We start from the raw sequence: 13,726 nt of genomic DNA on the forward strand, positions 1-13,726 counted from the left end.
TGATGGAAATCACCAAGTTGCTCTCTAAAGTTGTTCCAGATTGTACTCCCACTAGCAGTATGTGAGAGTACCATTTTCCTACACACTTGCTAGCGTCAGGTATTATTATTTCAAAAAATCTTTTTTATAGGTGAAAAAATAGTCCTTCATTGTTATTTCAGTTTTATAGCCATTTTATGTGTGTGTGTGTGTGTGTGTGTGTGTATGCATATATATATTTATTGGTGGCAAATACTTATTCTTCGAAGATAAATTTTATTAAAACAGAAGTGTTTTAACAAGGTGAATGATCCATCTTGGTAGTACAGTTTTTGACTGAATGTAGATGTGACCCTGAAGTGGCCATATCCCGGTTCTGTCACTTACTAACTGGATAGTCTTGGGCAATTGGTTAACGCCTCTAGGCCTCAGAGTCTTTACCAAATGAGCACTATAATAGTACCTGTCTTAGAGAGTTGTTAGGCAGATTAAATGAGACAACTAGATGCAGAACGCATGGCCCGGTAGTTGGCATACGGCACAGAATAAATATTAGCAGTAGTCATTGATGAGCCTGATTTTCTCATGTGGTCTCAAACTGGCTGAAGGCAGCATCAAAAGTGAAGTTTCAGAAACAGTTTTTTAAAGGCATCATCTTGGGAGTGATCATCTAGACTCCAAAGGATACTGTTCTTTCCATCAACAAATACTGTAGGTGCTGAGAGGATCCAAAAACGAATAAAACATGTCTTCTGTTTTCAAGTAGCTTACTGCCTCACAGGAGGGGTGAGATGTACCCTCATTACTGTAATATGAGGCAGAGAGCGAAAGCCTCGCAGAAGAGATCAGATAGAGCACCATGAGGGTTCAGGTGAGAGACAGTTCTCTAACAGATGGCAGCAATATTTGAACCAGACCTTGAAGAAAGGTTAGGATTTGAATTTGTGAAATATGGGATGGGAGTGGGGAGGGTTTTCTTGGCAGAAGGAATCACCTGAGCATGAAGGCAAGTAAAGCTGGACATAGAAATCTAGGTGTTATCAACCTCTGGCACTAGCTAAAATCGTGGAAGTGGATAAATGTGTAATTGGTATAAATTGCACAAGTCACAGACTTGGAGGTGTAGGGATTTTAACTTTTGTTTTTAGAACTGGTATCCCCCCCCTCCACTGAGAGAGGAAAGCTTACTCTTGTACATTTCAGGTATATATCTCTGGGCATTCTACCAGTTTAGTTCTGTCCTTCAGAATTTGAATTCAAGGATGCAAGCCAGGCACTTGTAGGGAGGCTTGTATCCGTGTTATGGGTCTCATCTTGGTCATTTCTTCCCTCTGCAACAGCTTGTCATGTTCTCCTCTCCCCATAGCTGGTCCTTTTTTTAGTTTTTATTGGAGTCTAGTTGATTTACAATGTTGTATTAGTTTCAGGTGTACAGCAAAGTGGATCAGTTATACATATACATATATCCACTCTTTTTTAGATTCTTTTCCCATACAGGTCATTACAGAGTATTGAGAAGAGTTCCCTGTGCTATACAGTAGGTCCTTATTAGTTATCTATTTTATATACAGTAGTGTGTGCATATGTCAATCCCAGTCTCCCAATTTATCCCTCTTCCCTTTTTCCCCCCGGTGACCATAAGTTTGTTTTCTACATCTGTGACTCTATTTCTGTTTTGTAAATAAGTTCATTTGTACCACTTTTTTAGATTCCACATATAAGCGATATCATATTGTATTTGTCTTGCTCTGTATGACTTCCTTCACTCAGTATGAAAATCTCTAGGTCCATCCATGTTGCTGCAAAGGGCATTATTTCATTCTTTTTTATGGCTGAGTACCCATAGCTGGTTCTAAGAAGATGATGGCCTGTGGTGGTTTTGATGGATGGTGCATAGATAACTCCTTGGAGACTCATCCACTGTCTACCTCACCACCAGCAGGTGAACCCTGCACATCCTCTTGCTCTTTCAGAGACTCTTAGGGTTGGCACTCCAGCTCACTTTCCCTTCTAAAGCCTACAGTTCCCTCTGGGCCCATATGAATTTAAGAATCCTTTCTCTCCACTCCCGGGTCCTTAGGAGACTCAGCCTCCAGCATCCCGCACCCCCCCTAATAGTACATGCACCATCCCTGAGAGGCTGGCCACTGGAGCTCTGGACAAGGCAGGCTGCCCAGGTCCATCACTGGATGATCCAATGGGTAGACTAGATGTGTGCTTAGGGCACCAGCAAAGCAGGGCCACAAAATAGGTTTGGAGGAAAAGATTTTGATATATTTTTTTAAATGTGAAAGTAGTTACTGTGGGGAAAAAAATCAAATTTATTGTACTTCTTTATACTTACATTGTATTATATTGTAAGTGTAAAGGACTCATTTTATTTTTATTAATTTTTTTGGCAGGTGGAATACCGTAATCTTTCAGTGTTTTGGGTTTCTAAAGACCCTAATTTGGCCCTGTGCAGGTCTAGTCTCCTCTTTGACTCATCTGAATTTTAAGGGGGGGATTATCCTTGCCCTTGTCAGCGGCCCCTTCCCCAAATTATCCTGAGGACAGAGAAGTAGGAAGTCCATAATGCTCCTTTCTCTCTCTTTTCCCCAACTCTTTTTCTCTCCTGATTTCCTGTGTTCTTTTGGAAGAAGAGGAAAATCAATTCTTTCTCTTCATTCCTCTGTGTAACTCAGTCTGAACTCACACCAGTAGCAGTGAGCTTTGAGTTTAGCAATGTTGGAATCGGGGTCTTTGCTCTCAATAGCAGTCAGTTCATTTTTGGCTTAGCTGCCACATTTCGAGTCCAGCCAGGAAAACAGAAATCACTCTAAGTATTTAAATCAGAGGGAATTTCATCCAGAAAATTAGCTATAAAAGTGAAGAAAGAGCTGGGAAGTCATTCAAGGGAAGGCGAGGCAACCCAGAGATTAGCAACAGCAGGAATCGTCTATCATCCCTGGGCTGAAGGAACAAGGATGAGTTAGAAGCTGGAACTTGGGAGTGCCTTCCTGAGGGCGGCTGCAGCCACAGGGGACACACAGCTTCTGCGGGAGATGCTGGCCAAGGCAGAGGGAGAAGGGGAGGAAACACTGGCTCTGGCTTCCTTGTGACATTCTTCTGTCCGTGCCCCTCACTGACGGCATTCAGCAGGGATCCGGGAGCCAAGGGCTCAGTCTGTGAATGTCAGCCTCGCTGGAGAGGGAGTGGCGTCGATCTGATAAGAAACAGGCCAAGGACTGAATGGGTGGGTAGGGCCAGTGGGCACAGGAAGGAGCACGTCACCACTTTGCCACATAAAATGGCTTTTGTCCCTTCCTAGTTAGTACACGTCTTCAGGGTGGGTGAGGCAAGGAACTATATTCTGACTTATTTTTGTGTCCTCTGAAGTCCTCTCAATAAATATTTGTTATATCGAACCGAATTTAACCGAATTTCTAAACTCTCTTTTGGTCATGTATCACTGACTGGCTCCTCCTCTTAGACTTTTCAGTGAGGAGATGAAAATTTTGAAGATCTTTGCACAGTTGCTGTGAAAACAAGCAGACTCATTTTCTTTAAACATTTCACCTTTCCAGACTGTGACCTCAAACTGCTGATGGTGGGGTCTAGTTCCTTTCTGGGTAGGAAATATCCGTAATAATTACCATAATAATTAACATTTATATAATGCCTTACAACTTACAAAGTACTTTTACATTTATTTTCATCATAAGTAGGTTTTAATCTGGGGATCCTGGAATCCGTTTATTTGTCCTCTGTCAGACTAGCATAAAGCTTAGATTTGAAAGAAAAACATCAGGGTTCTTTTCTTGTTCTCTTCTGAATCGCAGATAGTGGGCAACCTTCTTGGCCCTTTTTGTTAGACAGTTTAGTTACTTTCAGTAGCTGATGGACATGTTCTCAGCTGCCGTTTGTTGGGAGAGACTGGCATCACATTACTGCTCCGTTTTTCTCCCTCAGGGACCTAGCAGGTGTTTGAAGACAGTGACCATCTCATCTGCTCACATGGGGTCTTTGTAGTCATCTGTAGCACACCTGTTGTTTTTAGAGCCCTATTCTCATCCAAATATGTATATATGTACAGTTGACCCTTGAGTAATGTGGGGTTTAGGGGCACCAACCCTCCAGGCAGTCTAAACTTCATGTATAATTGTAGAGGTGGCCCTCCATACATGGTTCCTCATCTGCAGATTCAACCAACCATATAGTACTGTAGTGCCTATTTAATTGAAAAAAAAATCTGTGTATAAGTGGGTATCATGGCATGATATGGAAAAATAAGTTGAACAGTGTTAACCAATCAGAATAGTTTGGACTAAACATGTCATTTAGAAAACTGGCATCTGGTGTGGATTGCTTCTGGGTGTATGCACGTCCCTAAATGTCTGACCGTTCAGGATTTGCCTTATCCTCATAAATACCACTCCTTCCTCCTACATAGAGAACACTGGACTCTCACCTCCTGCTTGCTTTCTCTTAGCCTAAGAATTGTTAATCTGGGGTCCTTTGGCCTTCAAGTGTCTCAGAAGATCCTGGGTTCACGTGTCCCCAAAATGATATGCAAACTTTTGTGTGTAATATATATATGTGCCTTTTGGGGGTGGGTGGTAGGGAGAGAACGTGTCCATGGCTTTCATTCAATGTTCTACCCCCAGCCTGTCTCTGTCTTCTTTCTTTATTCTGCCTGAACCTTCAACTCCTAGTTCTTTCCCTCACTCAGAAGATGCTTTTGCTTCTTCATTTAGGCATGCAGTGGAGCCCCTTATTTCATAGAATTTTTCCTTCACTTCAGCATATTGTAGAAGATATTGAGTCGAATTTTTCCTGTTGCCCTGGAATTGGTGACTAGGGTCTAAAAATGGGGACAAAGAAACACTAAGCACCACACATTCTGGAGAGAGCTGCTAATGGCTGGGGTCAGTCACCCTCTCGAGGGCTTACAAAGAGATAGCAGAACTGGCCCTGGTACCTCTAACCACTAACCCTACCCATCCCTCATCACCTCACCTTGTTCCCAGTCTGTGTGAGATGTAAGAGGACTCAAGGGAGGGAGTCATGAGCCTACCAGGGAGTACCTCCCCCTCCTTTTGCCCCCCAAACCAAGCAGGAGGGTATCAAAGAGAGTCTACATGAAAGAGAGACTGATTTCTCATTCCCTGGCTAGACTCTGTGTTTGGACAGTGGACTTGTTTAGCTCTGCATTTATCTGAGAAGAAGAAAGGCAATTAGGTGTGAAAGACAGGGGCTTAGCGGTAGAATAGCCTGTATTCCTTCTGTTTGGCTTAGCAAGGACATGTGAGTTTCTCGTGGTTCCGGGGATACTGAGGAAGATAGCTGGGTTTGAGCCATCTTGTTGGTAGTCCATGCAAGAGGCTGCCTGCTGGACAGAAGCTAGGAGGGTTAAAGGAGGTGACCTGGAGTGGGATTGTTTCCATTAGGGCACAGCTCAGTGGAGAGGCCTCACAGTGCCCTATAAGAGAGCTGGCATTTTGACATCTGTCAAACAACAGGCTCGGGTGGCCTGTCATCCACAGCCACCAGTGCTTTGTGATGACAACTACCTTATTAAGTGAGGAGACAGTTATCTCTTCCCTCTCTGCTCTCCTCCTGCTTCCCAACCCCTGTAGAGCTAGACCCCTTGTAGAGAACCTTCTAGAGAAGTAGAAGAGGAGGAGAAGCCACAGGAGGGAGCATGCTCTCCTCCCCACTTCAGGTTCCTTCAGCCATGGCTCAGGCTTGGGCTGGAAGAGGGGAGCAGATGAGTTCTGTGTTGGACCTGAGATTGGAGTTTAAATCAATTGGATTGGACTGAATTGTCACATAACTAAAAAGGAGCGGAGAGCTGTGGAATCTGTCTGTGCTATTGTGAGGAGTGGGAAGGAGACATGTCAAGGCACAGATGAAGACTGTGATGGGGTGGGTGGCAATGTTTATACCTAGCTGAGTTCAATGCTCAACCAATAGTTACATTTATCTATCACTAAATCCATCCCTGAATTCATTGTTCCATCTTCCCCTGCAGTCTAAGAGGATATATTTCTTTTTCTGTAAAGTGAATCCCTTCATCTGTACTCTTGTTTATTCATTGAGAAAACATTTATTTGACATCTTAAATGTATTGCCCCTGTTGAGGTACAAAGATTAAACATGAAAGAATTTTTTTCCCTTGTAGAATACACAAACTAGCCGGGTAGGGTAGAAAGTAACTACCTGCCTTAAAAACAACATCTTAAGGGTAATAAAATGTGGCCTGGAGGGCTTCAAAGAAGAGTAGTAGTTGGAAGGCAAAAGAAGAGAAGACATTTCAGGTTGATGGAAAAGCAGTGGGCATGGACTAATGTGGCCCACTTAGGGTACTACAGATAGTTCTGTATGTTCGGAAGGCAGATGTGGCAGCAGAGGAAGCTGGAGAGAAAGGTAGGAGCCAGATCCTGATGGGCTAATGTGCTTGTTCTCTATTCTGTAGGCGAGTGGTTCTTCACAGCAGTGGTACTGCCCCTGGAGGGGCATTTTGGACATTTGTGGGGCATTTTTCATTGTGATAGTGATTGAAGGTGGGTGCTACTGGCATTTTAGTAGTTAGGGGCCACAGGTGCTAGACTCTGCAATGTGAGAACAGTTCCACATAATTAAGAATATATTGTTTTAGGGCTTCCCTGGTGGCACAGTGGTTAAGAATCCGCCTGCCAGGCTTCCCTGGTGGCGCAGCGGTTGAGAATCTGCCTGCCAATGCAGGGGACACGGGTTCGAGCCCTGGTCTGGGAAGATCCCACATGCCGCGGAGCAACTGGGCCTGTGAGCCACAATTACTGAGCCTGCGCGTCTGGAGCCTGTTCTCTGCAACAAGAGAGGCCGTGATAGTGAGAGGCCCGCGCACCGCGATGAAGAGTGACCCCCGCTTGCCGTAACTGGAGAAAGCCCTCGCACAGAAACGAAGACCCAACACAGCCAAAAATAAATAAATAAAAGTTAGCTTAAACTTATTAAAAAAAAAAAAAAAAAAAGAATCCACCTGCCAATGCAGGGGACACAGGTTCGAGCCCTGGTCTGGGAAGATCCCACATGCCGTGGAGCAACTAAGCTCTAGAGCCCGCGAGCCACAACTACTGAGCCCATGCACCACAACTACTGAAGCCCGCGCGCCTAGAGCCCTGCTCTGCGACAAGAGAAGCCACCGCAATGAAGAGTAGTCCCCGCTCGCTGCAACTAGAGAAAGCCCGTGCAGAAACGAAGACCCAACACAGCCAAAGATAAATAAGTAAAATAAATTTGAAAAAAAAAAGAATGTATTGTCTTTAAGTAGATACCTGCCTACCCCACTAGGTCATGTATTTTATGAGAGAAGGACCTTTTTTTTTTTTTTTTTTGGCTGCACTGCACAGCACGTGGGATCTTAGTTCCCTGACCAGAGATTGAACCCGTGCCCCTGCAGTGGAAGTGCAGAGTCTTAACCCCTGGACCACCAAGGGAAGTCTGAGAAGGACTTTTTATCTTGTTAATCTTTGTACTTCAACACTGGCAATACATTTTGGATGTCAAATGACTTGAGTTCTGCATGATTTTTGAATGTTCCACCAAACATTTGTGTAGGGTGTCATATATAAATAAATCTGGTCTGTTGTTACTTATCCTAACACTGGTGTTTAATCTGGTTGTTTTTTTTTTTTAATGGAACGGCTTCTGATCTTACTTCTCTTAAATCCTAACTTACTGATTCCTTACAATTAGGTGCAAGAATCTGAGTGCTTCAGTAAGTCTTCTATGATGGTCATGTCCAATCATTTATGTATTGAAATACCTATTATTTTATTATAAGTTATTGTTTTTTATTTCTCTTTTATATTAGATTTAGGACATTTTATTGGTGTTTTGAAATTATGTGTATAGATAGCTTGTATTATCTATGAATTTCGTTTTAGGTTAGTAACGGTGCTGTTATTTAAAATATTTATTAGAAGAAGGGAGACTTAGGCCTGATAGGATCGAGAGCCACTATGTAGCCATTGGTTTCCAAAGTGTTGTTTGGAGCCACAGAGCTCAGATGTTTTGCTCATGAGCTCCCTAAAATAACAATAACCCCCTCACACAGTTTTAAGTTGAAACCTAACATTTATTATCCAAGTTTACAGTTATATATTGTTAACAGGAGATAGAAAATATTAATCATTTTATAAGTTGAAATAAGCTGAGGATTGACTGTAATCATAAAAAATATTTCATGATGATTTGACAAATTAGACTTTGAACTATCTTACTGAATAGAGCACGCCAAATACAAAATAAGTTACTGAATTTTTTATCCATGGGTTTTTTCAGTGTATCTGAATTTTTTCGTGGCCTGTAAGACTTCCCAATTACACTTTTTTTTAAGTCAGGTTATTGAGGTATAATTTATATATGGTAAAACTCAAATGTGTACCCCAGTTACTTTTAAAAGAAAGTATGTCACTAATGTATTTTCCTTTGGCTGTGCCAGTTGTAGAGAATCCCAACATGGGCTAAACACCCCATTTCCAATGCCAAGTTTTACCCTTAACAGAAGTATGTATATGGTAAGGAAGGCAGGAAGCCCCATTAGTTTAAGGCCCCTTGATTAATCTTTAAACATTTCCCTAGACCAATATCTTCATTTATATATCCCTTTGTTGGGTGCCCCAGTATTTACACTCTAGAACAATTCATCATAGTAAGGTTTGGCGGCAAGGGACACGCTTTTCTTTTGTAAAGTGGGGGAAGGACTGTGTGAGCCCAAGTCCATTCTCCAGAAGATGAATTTTAGGAAAGAGTACACATGGAAGACTAGGGTCCGGAAATGGATTCCTTTGAAATGATCTGTATATACATAGCCCTTGGAAAATCTTTCTCTCCTCCCCTTGCTTGAAGGCTACCGCCCAGAAGTTCAGGGCTCAGAAGCTCTCTCTCAGAGAGCACGAAGGGCAGGGGATGTGGATTTCTGGGCTCACTTCTACTACTTCTCCTGGAGCACCTGGGCTTCTTTTCTGTTTCACATTTAAACTTTTGTTTGAAGGAAGGGTTTTGCTGCTAAAAATATCACTTTGAAAAGCACAGCTTCCATGGGGAACCATTGAAGAAGTTCAAGCAGAGAAGTGACATAATTAGGTTTTTGTTTCAAAAGGGTCATTCTGGCATCTGAACATGTCATCGCAGAGGATGAATTGGAGAGAGGTGAGACTGGAGGTCCAGAGACCTGTCACAGAGGCATTGAAACAGTCCAAAGGAAAAACTGTAAGAACTGGTGACTCTGGGCTCCATCCTAGAGTGGCAGCATCCACTTTAGAAGGAGCAGGGCCTTCATGGTTTGTAAATCCCCATCCAGCTGCCTCTCACATTTACACTTCCTGCGTGGCCCTGGAGGGCCTGTGCCTTTGTGACCCCAGCCTTAGAGGAATCTTTGACTCTTTCCTCTTCACCTGTGGATCCAGTCTGCCACCAAGTCCTGTTGTTTTTTCCTTCAAATCATCTTGTATTTGTTTCTCTCTCTCCATTACTATTCCGTCATCTTAGACCAGGTGCTTAGCATTTCATGCTTAGATTTCTCCAGGAGCCTCTTAACTTACCTTCTTGCTTTCAGTCTGTCTGCCAACCAATCCTACATTGCCACTGTAGCTACTCTTTTTGTTTTCTATGACATAATTCAGCCACGTAAAAAGAGTATAGTTTTGTCAAATCTTGCTTCAGGTTTCTCCTCCTGTCCCAGTCTTTGGCTTCTCTAGAAAATTCTAAGCAGAGCAGAAGATTAAAATAGGGATTAATACATTTCCATTCTCTAGAAGCTGTTGTTTAGATCGAGAAGATTATGTTTCCTTTGCTTCTTTTTATGAGATATTTGTAAATTGAGCAGGACTTAAAAGGTGAGGGAACACATGCCACTTTTTCTCAGTGAAAGATTTTGCAAAGAAAGTATAATTTTAAGTAGAGTAGAGAAGGAAATATAACCGAGAATATTATATTTAAGACTTTATGGCATCAGATGCTCCCAAGGGGTGGTAAGTCATTACTGGGTATGTTAACAATGGTGAAGGGTGGGAACAGGAACATAGGGAAGCAGTATATAAACCTGGGAGAACAGGTCAAGTGTGGAAGAGCAATGGGAACCACTGGGACCTTCTTGGACACTCACAGAGGTGCTGGTCCAGGCTTGGAGGGAGCAGATGGGTGAAAAAATGGGTTCACCTGGAGCTTGAATCATCATGGAGATAAATGTATATGTTGGCTTCTCTTGACAATTCTTAAATTGCTTCTTAGGAATCGTTGGCTCTCCATGAAGCATTTTCCATGGAAAAAACTGCTCTTCTGGACCGTCTTTTCACAAAACTGATATTTGTGGCCCTCGCAGTATGTATCATTTCAACTTTTAGAATACATATCCAGACAGGTAAGTTAGAAGCTGGGATTTGATTTGAAAATATTTTAAATTTTAAAACTTTTTTAACTTATACAAGAAAACTGTGTGTGAATTCAAAGTAAAAACCCTTGACCCTGTAAACAATAATAGCAGCTCTTTGGGGATATTGAATATGATGAGAAGGTGAACCCAAGGTCTAGAACCATGCTGTGTGCTGCTGTGTGGAAGGTGAGGGGAGTCGGGAGGGGGAGGGGAGGGGGCCACATGAACAATAATGGGGGTTTGACCTGTTTTCAGGAGTCTCTCTTTCCCTCACTAGGGCTAAAAGAAATCATGCAGAATTTTAGTAAGGTCTTTTTTTGCCTTTAATATGCTTCAGTATGTTTTGTTTTTGTTTTTGTTTTTAAAATTTTTTTTGGCTGCAGCCGTGTGGCTTGTGGGATCTTGTGGGATCTTAGTTTCCTCACCAGGGATTGAACCTGCGCCCTCCACAGTGAAAGTGAGGAGTCCTAACCACTGGACTGCCAAGGAATTCCCACTGTGTTTCTTTTTTTATACTGCCTCCCCCTCTCCCTTACTGAAATGCTGCATTTGAAAATGTATCTTTTCTGCCTTATTTTATCTTCCTTTCCGCGGCTGCTCTCTGCCCTCTGTTGGCAAGTTCTCTTGGACCTGTCTTGTGTGCAGGAGACAATCACATATAAGTCAAAGCCTTTTTCTGCAAGTCAGGTTGGTTAAGCAGAGAGAAGACTGGAAGGTGTTTTGTTTCTCTGGAATCCTATAGGCTTGGAGGCACAGTCTTGGTGTAGAGCAAACCAGAGGGTCCAGAGTTAGCTGTGAAATCAGGGAGGTTACAAGTTCAGTACTGAACTGGGAGTTTGTTTGGGGCATCAAGGCTTGACATGGAGCTTGGCATGAGCCTGAATCCCATGTCAATCTCAGAACTCAGCAAGGGTCTTGAGGCTCCTTTGGCCTGAGTGTGACAGGCCTCAGGACTTCTTTGCACTAAGGAAGAGGGCAACTTGGAAACTACCATAGCTTCTAGCAGCTAGCTAATTGATGTTCCACAGTTTAGTTCTGGATCAGATATGAGGTGTTTGGGCTGGCCCTGTCCCAGAAGAAATTATAGATGGTGTCTGCGAAGTAGTGGGAGGCATTACCGACTCTACAGAGATAAAGTTGGCTCCTAGCTGGGTGCTGCTCAGGCCAGCAGGACCTTTAGGTTTCCCAGGCTTTGTATGGGTAGCAGTAGGGCCACCAAATACAGACAAAATCTTATTGTCCATATCAGTGAGGACATAATTAGATAGTTGGAATATATAGATAATCAATCTCATTTATCTAATATTTTCAGCCTCTCCCTACAAATAAAACAACAAAACAAAAAACTTTCATTGGATGTTAGTAAGAAACAGCATTGATTAACTTTTATTTCCCTGGCCTTTCCCACTTTCTAGTCAGTGGCCAGCTGGAATATTTTCAGCCTCTCCCTACAAATAAAACAAAAAAACAAAAAACTTTCATTGGATGTTAATAAGAAACAGTATTAAGTGATTAATTTTATTTCCCTGACCTTTCCCACTTTCTAGTCTTAGTGGCCAGTTGGAAGGAAGAGGGAAGGGGCAAGATGCTTGAAATGACATGTCATGCATTTAAACTTGTCTGGGGAGTCTGGGCAACAGTGGTGTCTGGTCCTCACTTGGGTCTGCAGGTGTTCCAGAGAGACTCTTCTGGGTCTTTAGTGGCCATTACCCTCTAAGCACAGCCTCACATGGTAAATTCCTTGAGTCAGAAGAATATCTGTACAGAGCCTCACTTTAGAGACCAGGAAACCTGGATTCTAGTCTCTGCTCTGCTATTAAAAAGCCATGTAGGATTGGGGGAGAGGGGCGGGGCAGGGAGCTATGGGACTTCCCTCTCTGGGACTCAGTTTTCAATTATCTTTAAATGAGGGGAGTGAACAATATTATTTATAAGATTCCTCCTAGCCCTGAAATTCTGTGATTCTGGCAGAGACTGTGTCGTTTGGATTTGCTTCTCTCATTAAACTGTGTGTAGTTGCTTGAAAAGTATTATTTGGTGGATTGGGTCTGAAGTTAGAGCCATGTCTTTTTCAGGTTGTCCCATCACCCTTTTGACTGGTCTATATCCTTCTTTTCCTTGCTCAGATAGGACGAAATTTCTTTACGCTAACAGTGTCAGGAGCTGGAACTGGAGTTAATCCATCTGTGTTAAAGAAAGAGCTGCCCTAAGATTTCCATTTCTACCAGGCTGAGGGCAAGAGACGTTGTTGGGGGACTTGCCTTTGGCCTCTGTGCCCCAGGGATTCCAACTGTATGCTCCTCAAAGGTAAGTCTGTATCATTCAGCATTTTGTATTCACCCCCATAGCTTGTGCAAGGCAGCCGGTGTTCAATAAAGAAATATCGTACCTAAGAATAAAATGGCATTGTCCTTAATTTCCCCCCAAACCACTAGGTGTCGCCTTCATCTCAGAGAAACTACGCCCCTCCACTCCCTCCCCGCCCACCCTCCTCCCTCTACTCCAGCTTTCTCAGCTTCTTGGCACTGCTTTCTGGAGAAGTGGCTTGAAGCAGGAGACAAACTGTGGCTCTTGGCAGGGGGAGGAGAATGGGTTTATGTGCATCTCCTTTATGACAATTTGAGGAAAACTCCCTAAGGTCCCATTGCAACCCCTCCCAGCAACCATGATATCATCCCTCACAAGCTGTTCCTCGGGATCAGATCAGCACTCCAAATATGGGGTGTCTGGGGTGAGCCTTCTAGGATGGAAGCTTGGGAGTGGGGTAGAACCCAAGGGGGGCACAATGGGCTTCCACTGCTGGGGAAACGTTTTGCTTAGTCAGTCTCTGAGCCTTTATCAGGTGGAAGCCCAGGCTGTGCAGGAAGACAAAAGAGAGAAGAGGCTGCTCTGGGCTTCCACCCTGGAGCAGATGGTGTGGTGGGAGCCCAGTGGGCTATGGTGGCCTCTGAGGACACGGGAGGGCACAGAGGGGGCGTGGGGACAGAAAGAGGGAGATTGGAGGGTTGAGTCCTAAGGAAGAAGGAGACTCATGGACTTCGTAAGGACTCAGGAAAAATCGGTCACCGGAGCGCCTTGGTCCCGGAGGGGCTTATCTTCCAGGGACCAGGCATGTCTTACTGGTGAAGGAGGGAGAGGTTCCCGTCAATGAGAGGGGTGCTGTCGTTTACTAGGTGGAGGACAAGTGAGGATACCAAATTTGTGGGGATCCCTGACTGTTTCCTGGAGGCTGGAGTGTTTGAGGGACTCAGGGGAGTTAAGAAAGGAGACCCTTAGAAGAGCGGGATACGCGAGGGGTGGGTAGGGAGGCCCTGGGCTCGTGGGAGTGTGTGAGATGGAGAGCGCGCG

This window comes from Balaenoptera ricei, chromosome 6 (assembly GCF_028023285.1).
Source record: "Balaenoptera ricei isolate mBalRic1 chromosome 6, mBalRic1.hap2, whole genome shotgun sequence".
Lineage (NCBI taxonomy): Eukaryota > Metazoa > Chordata > Mammalia > Artiodactyla > Balaenopteridae > Balaenoptera > Balaenoptera ricei.